Raw genomic sequence first — 18,948 nt, 5'->3', positions numbered from 1 at the left:
ACTTGAAGAATTTAAATTAAACAACATTTGAGTCTGTTTCTCGCAGTTTTATGCCAAGAGGTGGCCTTCGGGAGGTCAGTTTCCAGGTCGCACAACAAGATAGCGGTCCTCCTACAGCTTTCTACACTTCCTGGTGTGCTACCCTATTTCCTGGTATCTCTTCCAAGCTCTTGACAAAAAGTACCAGAAGAATTCTCCCCCGACCTTGTTGAGTCAGTTTTACTGAGAAACATTCCAAGAGATGGCCATATGGAGGTAAATTTGTAGGACCTTGGTATGTCAGCCTGTCTCCTGGTATCATTTCCGCTCTCTTAGAAGAAACTACCAGAAGAAATCCCCCCTAACCTTGTTTTTGATTCTTGTTGGAGTCAATTTTCAATTATTTCACAAGCATACACGAGGGACTAGTAGAGACCAATTTGTAAGGCGGCCCTGTCTCTTACGCTGTTCAAAAAAAGCGACCTAAAGAATTCACATTCAGCAATTTTCAAAAATTTGAGTCTGTCTCTCGCAGTTTTATGTAGAAACATGCCAAGCAGTGGCATCCGGGAGGTCCGTTTCAAGGTCGCCTAACAAAATAGTGGTCCTCTTACAGTTTCCTACACTTTCTGGTGTGCTGGCTTACTTCCTGGTATCTCTTCCACGCTCTTTCCAAAAACTACCCAGAAGAATTCACACCCAACCTTGTTTTGATTATGCTGGATTCAGTTTTTCACAGTTTTGGAAAAGGCACGCACATAAGTGGCCACCTGGAGAACAATTTGTGCGGCCCCGGAACGCTGCCCTATCTCATGGTTTCTCCTCCACAAAAACTACCAGAATAATTCACTCCCAACCTTGTTTTGATTCTTGATGGAGTCAGTTTTACGGAGAAACATTCCATGAGCTGGCGACTTGACTTGTCCAGGGTGTACACCCTCTTACCCAAATGCAGCTGGTATAGGCTCCAGCACCCCCTGCCACCCCGAGTGGGACAAGCGGTAGAAAATGGACGTATGGATGGCATTCCAAAAGGTGGCCATATGGAGCATACTTGCCAACCCTCCCGGATTTTCCGGGAGACTCCCGGAATTCAGCGCCTCTCCTGAAAATCTCCCGGAATTCAGCCGGAGCTGATGGCCACTCCCCCTCCAGGTCCATGCGGACCTGAGTGGGGACAGCGGCGACAGTCTGTTTTCACGTCCGCTTTCCCACGATATAAACAGCGTGCCTGCTCAATCACGTTATAACTGTAGAATGATCGAGGGCGAGTTCTTGGTTTCTTATGTGGGTTTATTGTTAGGCAGTTTCATTAACGTCCTCCCAGCGCGGTAACAACACACAACAATAGCAGTCACGTTTTCGTCTACCGTAAAGCAGTTCGTCTGCCGTAAACAGCAATTTTGTGACACTCTTAAACAGGACAATACTGCCATCTACTGGATAGCCTCCGGAACACTGAAATTCAAGTATTTATTTTATTTATATGTATAATAAAATACATGTATATATATATATATATATATATATATATATATATATATATATAGCTAGAATTCACTGAAAGTCAAGTATTTCATATATATATATATATATATATATATATATATAGCTAGAATTCACTGAAAGTCAAGTATTTCATATATATATATATATATATATATATATATATATATATATATATATATATATATATATATATATATATATATATATATATATATTAGGGATGTCCGATAATGGCTTTTTGCCGATATTCCGATATTGTCCAACTCTTTAATTACCGATACCGATATCAACCGATATATACAGTCGTGGAATTAACACATTATTATGTCTAATTTGGACAACCAGGTATGGTGAAGATAAGGTACTTTTTTTTAAAAATTATAAAATAAAATAAGATAAATAAAAACATTTTCTTGAATAAAAAAGAAAGTAAAACAATATAAAAACAGTTACATAGAAACTAGTAATTAATGAAAATGAGTAACATTAACTGTTAAAGGTTAGTACTATTAGTGGAGCAGCAGCACGCACAATCATGTGTGCTTACGGACTGTATCCCTGCAGACTGTATTGATATATATTGATATATAATGTAGGAACCAGAATATTAATAACAGAATGAAACAACCCTTTTGTGTGAATGAGGAGGGAGGTTTTTTGGGTTGGTGCATTAATTGTAAGTGTATCTTGTGTTTTTTATGTTGATTTAATTAAAAAAAAACAAAAAAAAAAACGATACCGATAATAAAAAAAAACGATACCGATAATTTCCGATATTACATTTTAACGCATTTATGTCCGATATTATCGGACATCCCTAATATATATATATACATATATGAAATACTCGAGTTGGTGAATTCTAGCTGTAAATATACTCCTCCCCTCTTAACCACCTCCCGGAATCGGAGGTCTCAAGGTTGGCAAGTATGATATGGAGGAACATGTATAGGACCTTGGCATGTCTGCCTGTCTCCTGGTATCGCGTTTGCTCTCTGGGCGGAAACAACCAGAATAAATCACCCCTAACCTTGTTTTGGATTCTTGTTGGAGTACATTTTTTGTTTTTTCACAAGCATACACGAGAGGCTACCAGAGATCAATTTGTAAGGCTGCCCTGTCACCCTTTATATCTCCCATGCTGTTGACAAAAACGGCACTTGAAGAATTCAAATTCAACAAAATTTGAGTCTGTTTCTCGCAGATTTATGTAGAAACATGCCAAAAGGTGGCCTCCGGGAGGTCCGTTTCCAGGTCGCCCAACAAGATAGTGGTCCTCCTACAGCTTCCTACACTTCCTGGTGTGCTAGCCTATCTCCTGGTATCTCTTTCAAGCCCTTGACATAAACTACCAGAAGAATTCACTCCCAACCTTGTTTTGATTCTTGTTGGAGTCAGTTTTACGGAGAAACATTCCAAGAGATGACCATATGGAGGTACATTTGTAGGATCTTGGTATGTCAGCCTGTCTCCTGGTATTTCACCCCCAACCTTGTTTAGATTCTTGTTGGGAGTCAGTTTTTCACAGTTTGGGCAGAAACATACACAAAAGGCAAGGCAAGTTTATTTATAGAGCACATTTCATACACAAGACAATTCAAAGTGCTTTACAACAATTACAAGAAGGCAAAAATAGAATAATCATAATTAAAATTAATATCTAAGCGTGAAGATAAAATACTTTCATATGCAGAACTGAATGAAAGGCTTTTTCCGCCTGGATTTGAACATTGCCAACATTGAGGCCTGTCTCACATCTTCTGGAAGTTTATTCCAGATTTTAGGAGCATTAAAACAAACACAGCCTCACCCCATTTTTCCTAGTATCTCTTCCACACTCTTGACTCCAATCCCATCCAACCTTGTTTTGTTCTTGAGTATTTTTTCAACTGTTTGGTAAATTTGTAAGACCCTTGAGAGGATAGTGGTCCTCCTACATCCCCCCTCGACCATTTCAACTTTTAGTGTGCTGCGCTGTCTCCTGGTATCACTTCCATTATTTTTTTCCCCCCTTGGCTAACGTTTTATTATCCATCCATCCACCTTCTTCCACTTAAACTACTGCGCCAGCAGCCCGAGCAGAGAAGCCCAGACTTCCCTCTCCCCAGCCACTTCGTCCAGCTCCTCCCAGGGGGATCCCGAGGCGTTCCCAGGCCAGCCAGGAGACAGTCTCCTCAATGTGTCCTGGGTCTTCCACGTGGCGGCGTCCGGAGGGCATCCTGACCAGATGCCCAAACCACCTCATCTGGCTCCTCTCGATGTGGAGAAGCATCGGCTTTACTCTTAGTTCCTCCCGAATGACAGAGCTTCTCACCCTATCTCTAAGGGTGAGCCTCGCCAGCCGACGGAGGAAACTAATTTCTGCCGCTTGTACCCGTCATCTTGTCTTTTCGGTCATAACCCAAAGCTCATGACCCTAGGTGAGGATGGGAACGTAGATCGACCGGTAAATTCGGCTCAGCTCCTTCTTCACCACGACGGATCGATACCGGGTCCACATCACTGCAGACACCGCACCGATCCTCCTGTCGGTCTTACGATCCACTCTTCCCTCACTCCTGAACAAGACTCAGAGGTACTTGAACACCTCCACTTGGGGCAACATCTCCTCCCGAACCCGGAGATGGCACTCTAACCTTTTACGCGTGAGAACCATGGACTCGGACTTGCAGGCGCTGATTCTCATCCCAGTCACTTCGCACTCGGCCGCGAACCGATCCAGGGAGTTTTATTGTATCAGTCAAAACCCTTTTGGGACAACATGAAGCATCTTTGACGCCTGTGTTTGTGTCCTTTATCCACCGCAAAACATTCTGGGAGGTCACGCTCTCCCAGCAGACATCTCCATGTAACGCCCTGCTGCAAGATAAGCTCGGCAACAAGAACCTTCTGCCTCCCTCCTCCGCCATCATCTGGAAACCATCAGGATAAAAACAATAGCCGACACCAGCCCCCTCCCTCCTTCCTTCACTCCCTTACTCACTTTCTCCCCCGCTTACACTCGGCCGTGACACATTGAGCCCCCGGGCAACGCAGGAAGCGAGCGTGTCGGGATCCGTGCGGTCATCTCTTCCATGACAACAAACTGACAGACCCCAATCCTCTGTTATCTTTCCTCTCCTGACACATCTCCGCACATCTGTCGGGCTGTCAGGTCCCAAACTAACGCGTCAACAAGAGAAGCATTTTCCAACATGGCTTCCCAGATCGCTAATATTGCATCACACTTGTCCTAAAACCGCGCCAAATATTCTCCACTATTTGCCAACAAGTAAATAGGGCTGCAGCTGCACGTATGAAGCGTGATTTTACCAAGATGATGGACACAAGGCAGCACGTCTAAAGCAAGTAGTGAGGGATTGGCTTTAACAGTTTGTTACATTTATATATGAGCCGACTGATTCTGCTCCACATTCCATGGTTTCCTCCGCAGATCATCCGGCCGAAACCAGCAGCAATCCGGGGCCATAGATAAGGCATTTTATCAGCAGGGCAGGCTTAAGAACCTATGCAACAGACCTGAAACAGGCTTCACCTGGACAGAAGTCCAAAGACAACATTGTTGTAATCATTGGGGTTTACTTTAAACTGAAGTTTTACGTGACGAAACGGTCTATAGACAGATTGGTGGATTTCTCTGAATACTATTCATGTGGTCCCTTGTCCGTCCGTTGTTTGTTTTGCTTACAGACTGTGAATTCCAGGGATTTTTTTCTGCATGACGGCACTGCGCAGGGCTAAGTCCTCAAGAGAAGTAACCGGCCATTCGCACATCTTGAACCCAGAACCTTATGCAAAGAAGTAGTCGCTTCTGCTATTTTCCGTCTCTTTTCCAAACTAACGTATATGAAACACTACCACTGCTTTCTATAATGACCTCCAATTCTACCAGTGTACCGTCCTGTCTCCTGGTATCTCTTCCACTCTTCTGACAAATGCTCTACCAGAGAAATTCCTATCCAACCTTGTTTTGAGTCAGTTTCTGACAATTTGGGCAGAAACGTACACATTATTAACCTAAAGGACGTCAGTTTGTATGGCCCTGGTTTGCTGGTCTGTCTCCTGTTATCTCTTCCACTGTCTTGACCAGGGTGGTCCTGATTCAGTATTAAAATCGGATATTGGTCTAATATCAGCAAAAAATATCTGCTTGCATCTGTAATCCCTGATATCAGGGCTCCAAAACAACAAGTTGTATTTATTGAAGTTATTTACAACAAGTAATAAACATTGTAGGCTATAGACTACCAGGAGGTAGCTGCTACACAACAGCTCAGCACACAGTAGCACACAAGCGAGACATACGTAATGCTGTAATTGTCCTAATTAAACAATACGTGTTGCAGTCTAAAACTGCACATTTGTCAATGTAAACAAGTATCAAATAATTGTAGTCGCATATTACTTACACATACAAAGTCTCCAAGGCAGAAGTGTATTTGAAAGTATCCAGTAACAAACGTGTCCGCATCACACAAGTCACTGCTTAACTTAATTGTTGTGCCACTGGGTGTCGCCAAAAGAAAACTACATCTCCACTTCAACTGAATAAATTGGTTAGTGTTTTTCATACCTAGTGTTGTACTCTGTTTGACTAATTTCACTTAATCAATCCTTTTTTTAACATTCCACACTACAAAATAATAAAGGTGTCAAGTCAAACTTTATTTATAGAGCACATTAAAACAACCTCAGTTGACCAAAGTACTGCACAGGGCACAAAAGACAATACAAGCAATAAAACGGTGAATAATACAATAAACAGTAATAAAATAACAGCAAATTCTAGTTAAGTGTGTAATGATATCGTATCGGATCAACATCGATATTGGCCAATAATCGAGGCTCCAATATTGGTATTGTATCGGAAGTGAAAAAGTGGCATTGGTACACCCATAGTCTTGACTCGAGATGTATACTGAGTATCGGTATTTTTGGTACCGGTTCCTAATTAAGTCAATGCAGGAAAACCGTTAAGATTCTGGACTAATGATACGGTTATCGCAATTTTTTTTTTTATATCCAGCTGACCGTTGTAATTACGACAAGCTGTCACATTCACTTCAGGTGCCGCTGCTACACTTAAATTAAAAAAAAGACACAAAAAGACACGGGTAGTATCTGATAATCAGCTTGGAATATTAACAAATAAGGAAGCAACACCAGACAAAAGTTTGTAACAACAATACTTCCTCCTCATAAATCCCTCATAGTTACGCACACTAATAAGAGTTAATGTCAGTTTGAAGTAAACACGCTTTACTCACGACCGCCGTTACCGCAATTAATTGCCCTTGTCGCGATCCAGTAATCCATAGACCAATATTAATCCACTCAAAAGTGAAAAATGAAATAATCACCAGGGTTTTATATTTATATAATATGCACGACACGTATAGGTCGGTAGCTGTCAACAGTCACTATGGCCTTTGGTCCGTCACTTAAATACAAATAACAATACATCATTTTACAAAATGCACACCCACCTGACATGCTAATTGATTGTGTTGACTTATATGATATATTTGATATGAAAGTCATTTTATTTATTCGTTTATACTAACTTTTTAAATACTAAAAAATAGTATTTAATATGATGGATCTGTGATTTTTACAAGATTACTTCCCTGCTGTGAGATGTTACATGATGGTGGTGGTGTACAACCTCTTGTGCTACTAAAAATGCTAATAATAAATGCATTTCTTCACATCTGTAGTTACACAAATTACATACAGTACCGATAAGAGTTCCGATGAATACTGGTATCGATAAAATTATTGATATTGGTATTGATAAAATCCTAACGATATACTGTACACCCCTTCTTTTGACAAATAACAACAAAAAAATCCCACCCAACCTGGTTTTGATGACGGACTCAATTTCTCAGTTTTTACAATCCCTAGCTCAGAATGTTTATGTTGTGCCCAATTCTACCTCTAATGCTGGACCACATGCCTACTATAAACTGTGGTCAGCCATGTTCTCTGTTTACTTTCTACCGTAAACATTTTGGTATATTTTGAGCCTACTGCTCAGGCCCTATTGGAATTTCTTTGTTCGTCATTATTCTCCCACGTTGATCGTGTTTTTTAGGTGCCTTAACATGTGTGAAAACTCACCAATTCTCACATATTTTAGGTGTCTTGAACCCGAACTTTTAAAAAAATTGTCTCTCTAGCGCCACCTTTAAAAGTTGGTAAATTGTGCCATTCAGTTTTTTGGCCAAAACAGGCGTCATACTTCAACGAACCCCTCCTAGGGACTTTGATCCAATGAGTTACGGATAAAATGACAGATACTCGACGATAAATTGGGAAGGACTTTTGCCTACGCCTTAGGGTGTTGGCGTGGCGCCAAACTTTGATCTGATGGTTCGCCACAAAGCTTTAAACGTTGATAACTCCGCTCCACAAATTCAGATCTTGATTAGAACTGGTACAAATGATGATGACACACTGAAGTGTCGGATGGGTTAGTACCTATTGGTATAGGTTAGAGAAACCTGGCGGCGAAAACTGCTCCTCACCATCCGTTTTAGATGATTGGATTTAGCCTTTCGAGGTCGGGAACTTTTGATGACTAGACATTGCCCCCCTGTGGTGGAAAATTATAACAGTCGTAACTTCTTTCCACATCGGCCTGAAATTTTTGGTGGTTGGTCGAGGCATTGGGAAGGAGCTGACTGCATGCGGCATGCTTGCCCGCCGACTCACGTGATCTCTGAGTTGCACGGGGGAACTAGAGCCCTCTCAACCAAGCTCCCAGCTTTAACTGTGTGACTGCTCCAAAGCATTCACACATGGTTTTTTACACCGACATTCATCTATTTATTATTAATTCCTCTACTTCTTCTTCTTCTCCAGATTTTGGCGCGCTCTACCTTTCACATTTTTCACCCGATTCTAACCGTTGCAACTTCAAACTGTTCAGCCTATTCGGGAATCCCGGGCTTTCCCTTGACAAATTCCAAAAATACCCAGATTTCCCAGAATTCCAGGTTTTCCGCGACATTTTTCCCATTCAAAATGAATTGGCCATTTTTCAAACTTCCAAATTTTTCAACCGATTCAAACCATTCCACCTGCAACACATTCCACTCATCCTGGACATTCGAACTATAATTTTTCTAATTTAAGAAAAATTCCAGGAATTCCCGTTTTTTTCAAACCCTTTTTTCACCCTTTTTTCTGTCGACGACTCCTTCCACATTGTTCAACCCACTTCGACCATTCCACCGTCAAATCATTCTTCTTAATCAGGACAAAAAATTCCCGGTTTTCTTGAAATTCCGTAATATGATTTCTGAACTAAATATGTTAGTACTTCATTTCTCGACCGATTTGAAACATTCCTACACCAACCATTTCAACTCATTCAGAACATTCAAGTTTTGTACCATTTTCAAAAAATTCCTGCTTTTCCCAAAATTCCCCAATTGTTTGGAAATTCCCATCGAAATCAATGGGACATTCTTCAAAGTTCCACAATCCCCACATTTTTCATGTGATTCAAACTGTTCCAACTTCAAAATATTCAGCCTGTTTGGGAATTGTGTGCTCTACTTCAACAATTTAAAAAAAATTCCCGGATTTCCTATAAGTTCTTTTTTTTTTTTTTTTTTTTTTTCCCCATTCAAAATGAATTGTCCATTTTTCAAACTTCCACAATACCCACATTTTTCAAACCATTCCAACATTCAAACTATTCTTACATTCATACTACATTCTATCAGCATTTCAGTTCAACTTCAGCATTGGAGCATTCACACGCAATTCCTTCAGGAATTGCTTCATCGAGTTATTATTCTTCCTCTACTTCCTCTTCTTCTCCAGATATTGGCGCGCTCTACCTTCCACAATTTTCACCCGATTCAAACCATTCCAACTTCAAACTGTTCAGCCTATTCGGGAATCGCGGGCTTTCCCTTGCCAAATTCCCAAAATTTCCCCAGACTTCCCAGAATTCCAGGTTTTCTGGGACATTTTTCAAACTTACACCATTTCCACATTTTTAAACAATTCAAACCATTCCACCTTCAACACATTCCACTCATTCTGGACATTCAAACTATAATTTTCCAAGTTCCCAAAAATTCCAGAAATTCCCGTTTTTTCAAACCCTTTTTTCTGTCGACTACTCCTTCCACATTTCTCAACCCACTTCAACCGTTCCACCGTCAAATCATTCCTCTTAATCAGGACAAAAAACAAAGTCATTTTTTGAACTGTAAAAATTCCTGGTTTTCCCGAAATTCCAGGAATTACGTAATAATATTTCTCAACTAAAAATGTTACTACTTCAACATTTCTCGACTGATTTGAAAAATTCCAACACCAACCATTTAAACCAGGGGTCCCCAAACTTTTTAACTCAGGACATGTTACTGTTAAAAAAATTTGGCCGGGGCCCGAGCTGTGTGTGTGTTTGTGTGTGTGTATACACTACCGTTCAAAAGTTTGGGGTCACATTAAAATGTCCTTATTTTTCAATGAAGATAATTTTAAACTAGTCTTAACTTTAAAGAAGTACACTCTATACATTGCTAATGTGGTAAATGACTATTCTAACTGCAAATTTCTGTTTTTTGGTGCAATATCTACATAGGTGTATAGAGGCCCATTTCCAGCAACTATCACTCCAGTGTTCTAATGGTACAATGTGTTTGCTCATTGGCTCAGAAGGCTAATTGATGATTAGAAAACCCTTGTGCAATCATGTTCACACATCTGAAAACAGTTTAGCTCGTTACAGAAGCTACAAAACTGACCTTCCTTTGAGCAGATTGAGTTTCTGGAGCATCACATTTGTGGGGTCAATTAAACGCTCAAAATGGCCAGAAAAAGAGAACTTTCATCTGAAACTCGACAGTCTATTCTTGTTCTTAGAAATGAAGGCTATTCCACAAAATTGTTTGGGTGACCCCAAACTTTTGAACGGTAGTGTGTGTATATATATATATATATATATATTCGAGGTTTCTGTGGTTTATTCGGTATACAGTACTCAATACTGGGGTAGAGCGGAATATACGTTAGGTCGGGAAAAAACAGAGGCTATTTCATCACTACAAGCCTGTTTCGCAGGTTTCCCTGCTCTTCAGGGGATTTTATATATATGAATTTATATTGACAAATGTTTTTATTTTTTATTATTATAAATATATAAACAATTATAAATTATTTTATAAAATCCCCTGAAGAGCAGAGAAACCTGCGAAACAGGCTTGTAGGGATGAAATAGCCTCTGTGTTTTTTCCTGACCTAACGTGTGTGTGTGTGTGTGTGTATATATATAGTCACGATATCGATGGGAAAATGCATTTTTAGACAATATGATTTGCATGAGTGGCTAGGAAACACAGAGAGTAACAAGTAGTAGAAAATGGATTAGAAAGGACAGATTTTTTTTTAAATTATACTTTTTTTTGTAAAAAAAAAATTTAACTTGGGACTTCCTGCGTGCCGGATTTTGGACACTGGCGGGCCGTAGTTTGGGAACCCCTGATTTAAACCTATTTTACAACATTCAAAATATTTAGCATTTTCCAAAAAATTGCCTTTTTTCCCCGAAATTCCCAAATTTCCATGAAATTCCCATTGAAAAGAATGGGACATTTTTCAAAGTTCCACAACTCCCACATTTTTTATCCGATTCAAACCGTTCCAACTCCAAAATATTCAGCCTGTTCAGGAATTGTGTGCTCCCTTTCAAAAATTAGTCATTTTATAGTTCAACTTCAGCATTGGAGCATCAACACGCGATCCCTTCAGGGATTGCTCTTCTCGGTCCTATTCTTTTTCTCGAATAAAACCAAATATTTCTTGGAAGCTGACCCTTTAAACGAGCAGAGTGAACAATACAACAACCCCTCTGAAGACACCAATCTCGCTTCTTCCTCGCAGGGTTTCTTCCCACCATGCACTCATTAGGTGTTCGCACACTGTAACTCTGCGTACCCTCACAATGTCCGGGTTCAGCTGTGCTAGTTTTAACTCCAAAAATGTTGAAGTATGTGTTTTTCTCATCAGAGTGAGACATCAGCTCCATGTCAGTGCCACACATTCCATCCAAACAGATCAATAAGTTTCAGATGAACCGCAAAATGGCGAGAAGCCTTTGTTGTGACGACGGCTTCGTAATCCGTTCCCTGACATATTAGCAACACATGACATCATCCTTTCAGAGCAGAGTGTCCCAGAGCTCGGCGATATAAACCGTTTCCAGATTTTGCACACTTAAAAGGGGTCAGGAGGCAGTAAAGTAGAAACATGAATATCTCCAAGTAATATTGTGTTGCTTAAACCCCCACGGTAAAATACATGCAATGAAATATCAAATGCATGTTTGCTATCAGCGTCAAGTTACCGCCTAAACGGGTATGATCATCATTGTGCCTCATCGGCCTCTTGTCAAAAAAAAGCCCTCTCGTTACGCTTACAGGAAGGCTGCTCAAGACCCAGAACGACCACTTCCTGTGGCATTCTTTGATTCCCCGACCGGACAAGACAAGACTGAGCCGCTGCGAATGTTTTGAATCAATGGCTTCAGTCTTATGATGATGGCATGTCTGCGCCTCGCCTCATGTGTAGGACATGTTGCACAAGTACATCAAAGACGCACATGGTTCTCCTTCGGCGCCTTCAGACAGGACGCAGTCTTTGGAAAAGACGAATTTAGGCCCGGCGTGCACAAAAATCAGGAATTCAGTGGCTTTACTGACGAATCTGCGGACAGCAGGTATATACTGTATGTGTATTAGGGTTGTACGGTATACCAGTATTGGTATAGCACCGCAATACTATTGAATCATATTCTGTACTATACCTCCTGTGAAGCGTACCGGTCTACCCGTCATTGTCACGTCATGACATTGCTGGTTTACGAGCAGAGGAGCATGTTCAGCAGCGCACAATCACAGAGTACTTACAAGCAGACAATGTGTGTAGACAGAAAAGGGAGAACGGAAGCATTTTGGCTTAAAAACTAACGACAAAGGTAAAGCTATAACACTGAAACGCCCTTAGGAAGAGGTGCTTTAAGACATGGCTGTCTAGCTAGCCATGTCCGTATCCGCAGTCGGCAGTGTTTTAGCTACATCTGAATGACTAATCCTCGCCTCCATGGCGACAAATAAAGTAAGTTTCTTACAAGTATCATCCCTGCAGGACGAGGAATAGCTAAACATGCTTCACTACACACCGAATGTAAACAAACGCCATTGGTGGATCTACACCTGACCTCCACTGTAATGATACTAAATACAGGAGCGTATCTAGTCGATACTACTATGATTTTATCGATATTTTTTATCGTCACAAAATCTTTTTTCGTTTTCTTAACATTTATATTATGTTTATAAACTCAGTATTTACGTCTCTGGACACATGAGGACTTTGAATATGACCAATGTATGATCCTGTAACTACTTGGCATCGGATCCATACCCAAATTTGTGGTATCATCCAAAACTAATGTAAAGCATCCAAACAATAGAAGAATAAGTGATTATTACATTTTAACAGAAGTGTAGATGGAACATGTTAAAAGAGAAAGTAAGCAGATATTACCGTAACAGTAAATGAACGAGTAGATTAATAATTCATTTTCTACCACTTGTCCATAATAATTTTGACAAAATAATAGAATGATAAATGACACAATATGTTACTGCATACGTCAGCAGACTAACTAGGAGCCTTTGTTTGCTTGCTTGCTACTAAAAGACAAGTTGTCTAGTATGTTCACTATTTTATTTAAGGACAAAACTGTTCTTTGAAGGCAATAAGAAACATATGTTTAATGTACCGTAAGATTTTTTGTTAAATTAAAGCCAATAATGCACATTTTTGTGGTCCCCTTTATTTAGAAAGGTATAGGGCTGCAACTAACAACTAATTTGATAATCGATTAATCTGTCGATTATTACTTCGATTAATCATCGGATAAAAGAGACAAACTACATTTCTATCCTTTCCAGTATTTTATTGGGGGAAAAAACAGCATACTGGCACCATACTTATTATTGATTATTGTTTCTCAGCTGTTTGTAAATGTTGCAGTTTATAAATAAAGGTTTATTAAAAAAAAAAAAAATTATTAAAATTAGCCTCTGCGCATAGCATAGATCCAACGAATCGATAACTAAATTAAAGGCCTACTGAAATGATTTTTTATTTATATAAACGGGAATAGCAGATCCATTCTATGTGTCATACTTGATCATTTCGCGATATTGCCATATTTTTGCTGAAAGGATTTAGTAGAGAAAATCGACGATAAAGTTCGCAACTTTTGCTCGCTGATAAAAAAAAGCCTTGCCTGTACCGGAAGTAGCGTGACGTCACAGGAGCTAGTATTCCTCACAATTCCCCGTTGTTTACAATGGAGCGAGAGAGATTCGGACCGAGAAAGTGATGATTACCCCATTAATTTGAGTGAGGATGAAAGATTCGTAGATGAGGAACGTTACAGTGAAGGACTTGAGAGGCAGTGATGGACGTATCTTTTTTCGCTCTGACCGTAACTTAGGTACAAGCTGGCTCATTGGATTCCACACTCTCTCCTTTTTCTATTGTGGATCACGGATTTGTATTTTAAACCACCTCGGATACTATATCCTCTTGAAAATGAGAGTCGAGAACGCGAAATGGACATTCAGTGCCTTTTATCTCCACGACAATACATCGGCGAAATGCTTTAGCTACGAGCTAACGTGATAGCATCGTGCTTTAACTGCATATAGAAACAAAAAAATAAACCCCTGACTGGAAGGATAGATAGAAAATCAACAATACTATTAAACCGTGGACATGTAAATACACGGTTAATGCTTTCCAGGCTGGTGAAGGTTAACAATGCTGTGCTAACGACGCCATTGAAGCTAACTTAGCAACCGGACCGCACAGAGCTATGCTAAAAACATTAGCTCTCCACCTACGCCAGCCAGCCCTCATCTGCTCATCAACACCCGTGCTCACCTGCGTTCCAGCGATCGGCAGAAGGACGAAGGACTTCACCCGATGCCTTTGGCGGCCCGGAGACGTAGGAAGTCAAGGTGTTGTCGGCGGCTAGCGCGTCTGCTCTCCAACAAAGTCCTCCTGGTTGTGTTGCTGTAGTCCGCTGCTAATACACCGATCCCACCTACAACTGTCTTCTTTGCAGCCTTCATTGTTCATTAAACAAATTGCAAAAGATGTCCAGAATACTGTGGTATTATGAAATGAAAACAGAGCTTTTTGTATAGGATTCTACGGGGTACCATAACTTCCGTTAAACTGACTTCGCCACGCGCATACGTCATCATACCGCGACGTTTCAGCCGGATATTTCCGGGAAATTTTAAATGTCACTTTATAAGTTAACCCGGCCGTATTGGCATGTGTTGCAATGTTAAGATTTCATCATTGATATATAAACTATCAGACTGCGTGGTCGGTAGTAGTGGCTTTCAGTAGGCCTTTAATCGCCAACTATTTGTATAATCGAATTTAATCGATTAGTTGTTGCAGCCCTAGAAAGGTAATATGAAATCGAACTCAAGACAGCCATGACATGTTCTTTACAAGTGTGTGTAAACTTTTGACCATGACTGTGTGTATGTATCATCATCAGGCGTCCGTCAGTCGTAACGACTATGGAAACTGCGCCAGTCCAGAGGTCAAGTTTAAACTCAGCGACAACGCCTGCTGTGGCTGATGAGTCCGATGTGGGAGAGGCAAACACGGCCGCATTTACTGCAGATGTAGCTGGAAGGCGCAACTGCAGGAGTGCGTGTCTTCCGCTTGGTTCTTTTTTCATTGGCTGTGGCATGGATCTTTTCCTCGCCAGTCTTCAGCTGTTTGTGAAGGACACTGCGCCATTTGCTGCGGTCAGCTGCTGCATCTTCCCAGTGTTCAGTGTTTATGTCCAGGGCTTTCATGTCCCGCTTGCAGACATCTTTGAAGCGCAGTTTTGGCCGGCCAACAGATCTCTTGCCAGAGCCAAGTTCGCCATACAGGATGTCCTTTGGGATATGTCCATCCTCCATACGGCACACGTGGCCGAGCCAACGCAGCCTGCGTTGTCTGAGCAGCGTGAACATGGTAGGAAGACCAGCGCGTTCGAGGACCTGGGCATTCGTCACCTTGTCACTCCAATGGATGCCGAGGATGCGGCGAAGGCAGCGCATGTGGAAGGTGTTCAGTTTGCGCTCCTGTTTGGAGTATGTTGTCCATGTTTCGCTGCCGTAGAGAAGAGTGCTGACGATGCAGGCGTTGTACACTGCCATCTTGGTAGGAGTTGTCAGCTTCCGGTTCTCCCAGACGCGGGTCGTGAGGCGCCCTAGGGTTGTGGCAGCTTTGCCAATACGTTTGTTGATCTCACCGTCGAGGGACAGATTGTCACTGATGGTGGATCCCAGGTATGTAAATTGGTGTACGACTTTGAGTTGGTACTCATCGATTGTGATGGCTGGTGGAGTGTCCACTTCCTGACTCAGCACATTGGTCTTTTTTAGGCTGATGGTAAGCCCGAAGTCTTTGCAGGCCTGGGAGAATCTGTCCATAAGGCACTGGAGTTCTTGTTCAGTGTGTGAAACGATGGCGGCATCATCAGCAAAAAGCATGTCCCGAATGATTGTCTCACGGACTTTGGTCCTTGCTTTAAGACGGGCTAGGTTGAAAAGTCGGCCGTCAGATCTGGTACGTAGATATACCCCTTCTGTTGCAGTCCCAAAAGCATGATTGATGAGCAGGGCAAAGAAGATGCCGAAAAGGGTAGGAGCAAGGACGCAACCTTGCTTGACTCCGCTCTTAATGTCAAATGGGTTGGATATGCTACCCTCAACTCAAGACAGCCATGACATGTTCTTTACAAGTGTGTGTAAACTTTTGACCATGACTGTGTGTATGTATATATATATGTATAATATATATATATATATATGTGTGTATTTTTATATATATATGTGTGTGTATGTATGTATACATACATACGTGTGTGTGTGTATGTTTGTATGTACATAAACATGTATACATACATGTTTATGTACGTATGTGTGTGTAATATATATATATATATATATATATATATATATATATATATATATAAATGCTTATTTTTTTTAAATGTTATGACTGAGACCCGGGATCAAACTTGAGAAGAGCCCTGCCTTCAGGGTTAAAAAACAGTCTTTACTTTGTTTTGGTTTTGATTATGAAACATCTCAAAATTCCCCAAGCATGCTTTAATCTTCCAGTGGAGAACGTGTGACACTCCTGTGTTGGTCATTCAATTGTCTTCACTATAAAATGCCTCTCTTTTTTTTTTTTTATCCAGAATTTCCTTCGAAAATCTGCTTGAGGATGGAATGATTGCCCATCGGGCACATCCTGGCCATCAGTCATGCCGTCATTACCCGCCGTGCCTAACCAATGTCAGGCATCTCCCCTCAGCAATGATCAATGGGCGAGCGCAGCTGCACGTGAAGCACCGCCTTGTATTTCTCGCCGTGTTTCGGGGGCCGAGGTCGTGCCCGGTTCCGACGGGGGGGGCCTATCGTCTTTCATTAAGGGCCAGGCGAGCGCTGATATTCGATCTGGCATCTGCAGCTCGTTACCAACGCAAATATGTGCTGAGAAGGAAAACGCAGGAGTAACTTCTAACGTACAGCTTTTTATTTGATAAGGAAGTATGCTTGGAGTCCTTTTATGTGCTTGGGCCAGCAAAGTAGTCCCACTAGCATAAAGTGCTAACATTTTAACAGCAACATCATGCTTAGTTAGCCTGTTTGCCAACAAAAAACAAAAAAATCACACATATGTCTGTAGCGAACTGAAGTTTTATTTTTAATATGTGTAGCGAAGCCTGACATTTTTTTTTTACACAGTCATGGGTGTACACACTAGGTGGGCTAATCTAGCTTGCTGTCCATGACTTTCTTTCAAAAATAAAGCAAACAAGTAAGGGAGATTAGCAATTTTTGTCACGTTTGGTGCTCATAAACAAGCTCTGGGAAACCTAATGCCTCCAAGGGCCAAAGGGAAAACGTGCCTATGGGCAAAGACAGCCATTTTACGAGCTTAAATGCAAATAATAAAATCACAACTTTTCACTTCATACATGTTACCGATATTGGAGCCGTGAGTATTGGCCGATGGCAATATTAACTCAATATGATATCAACAGGAGTCATACTTTTATTATTTCGTAGTGTGGATTGTTAGAACAAGTTTGATCAAGTGAAATTACTCAAACGGAGAACACTAATCTGTCTATTATTAACTGCCAGGAATGGACTTACTGTCTTTAAATTGAAGTGGTGTGGAAACATAAGTTTAAATGATGCGGACACGTTTATTACTAGAGGCTTTTTTTCTTGTACGCTTCTGTCTTAGAGACTTTGTGTAATTAATATGCAACTATAATGATTTAATACTTGTTTATATTGACCAATGTTGGGTTTTCGACTGCATTATTGTCCAATTAAGGACACTTATTACTATCTATGTCTAACTTGCGCGCTTAGCTGTTGTGTAGCTGCTAGCTCCTAGTAGCCTAGAGACTTTGTGTAAGTAATATGCAACTATAATGATTTAATACTTGTTTATATTGACCAATGTTGGGTTTTCGACTGCATTATTGTCCAATTAAGGACACTTATTACTATCTATGTCTAACTTGCGCGCTTAGCTGTTGTGTAGCTGCTAGCTCCTAGTAGCCTAGAGACTTTGTGTAATTAATATGCAACTATAATGATTTAATACTTGTTTATATTGACCAATGTTGGGTTTTCGACTGCATTATTGTCCAATTAAGGACACTTATTACCTATGTCTAACTTGCGCGCTTAGCTGTTGTGTAGCTGCTATCTCCTAGTAGCCTAGAGACTTTGTGTAAGTAATATGCAACTATAATGATTTAATACTTCTTTATATTGACCAATGTTGGGTTTTCGACTGCAATATTGTCCAATTAAGGACACTTATTACCTATGTCTAACTTGCGCGCTTAGCTGTTGTGTAGCTGCTATCTCCTAGTAGCCTAGAGACTTTGTGTAAGTAATATGCAACTATAATGATTTAATACTTGTTTATATTGACCAATGTTGGGTTTTCGACTGCATTATTGTCCAATTAAGGACACTTATTACTTATGTCTAACTTGCGCGCTTAGCTGTTGTGTAGCTGCTATCTCCTAGTAGCCTAGAGACTTTGTGTAAGTAATATGCAACTATAATGATTTAATACTTCTTTATATTGACCAATGTTGGGTTTTCGACTGCAATATTGTCCAATTAAGGACACTTATTACCTATGTCTAACTTGCGCGCTTAGCTGTTGTGTAGCTGCTATCTCCTAGTAGCCTAGAGACTTTGTGTAAGTAATATGCAACTATAATGATTTAATACTCGTTTATATTGACCAATGTTGGGTTTTCGACTGCAATATTGTCCTATTGACACTTATATATCTGGCTTG

General features: G+C 40.7%; 1 protein-coding gene across 3 annotated transcripts in view; it reads right to left on the bottom strand.

Annotated features, from left to right (window-relative positions):
- Positions 1-18,948, bottom strand: part of LOC133655369 (zinc finger CCHC domain-containing protein 24-like) — a 40,216-nt gene that overhangs the window by 5,316 nt on the left and 15,952 nt on the right. The gene's annotated exons all lie outside the window — the stretch shown is intronic.

This window comes from Entelurus aequoreus, linkage group LG08, assembly GCF_033978785.1.
Source record: "Entelurus aequoreus isolate RoL-2023_Sb linkage group LG08, RoL_Eaeq_v1.1, whole genome shotgun sequence".
In the NCBI taxonomy this organism is placed as follows: domain Eukaryota; kingdom Metazoa; phylum Chordata; class Actinopteri; order Syngnathiformes; family Syngnathidae; genus Entelurus; species Entelurus aequoreus.
This window is presented reverse-complemented; position numbering and strand designations above follow the sequence as displayed.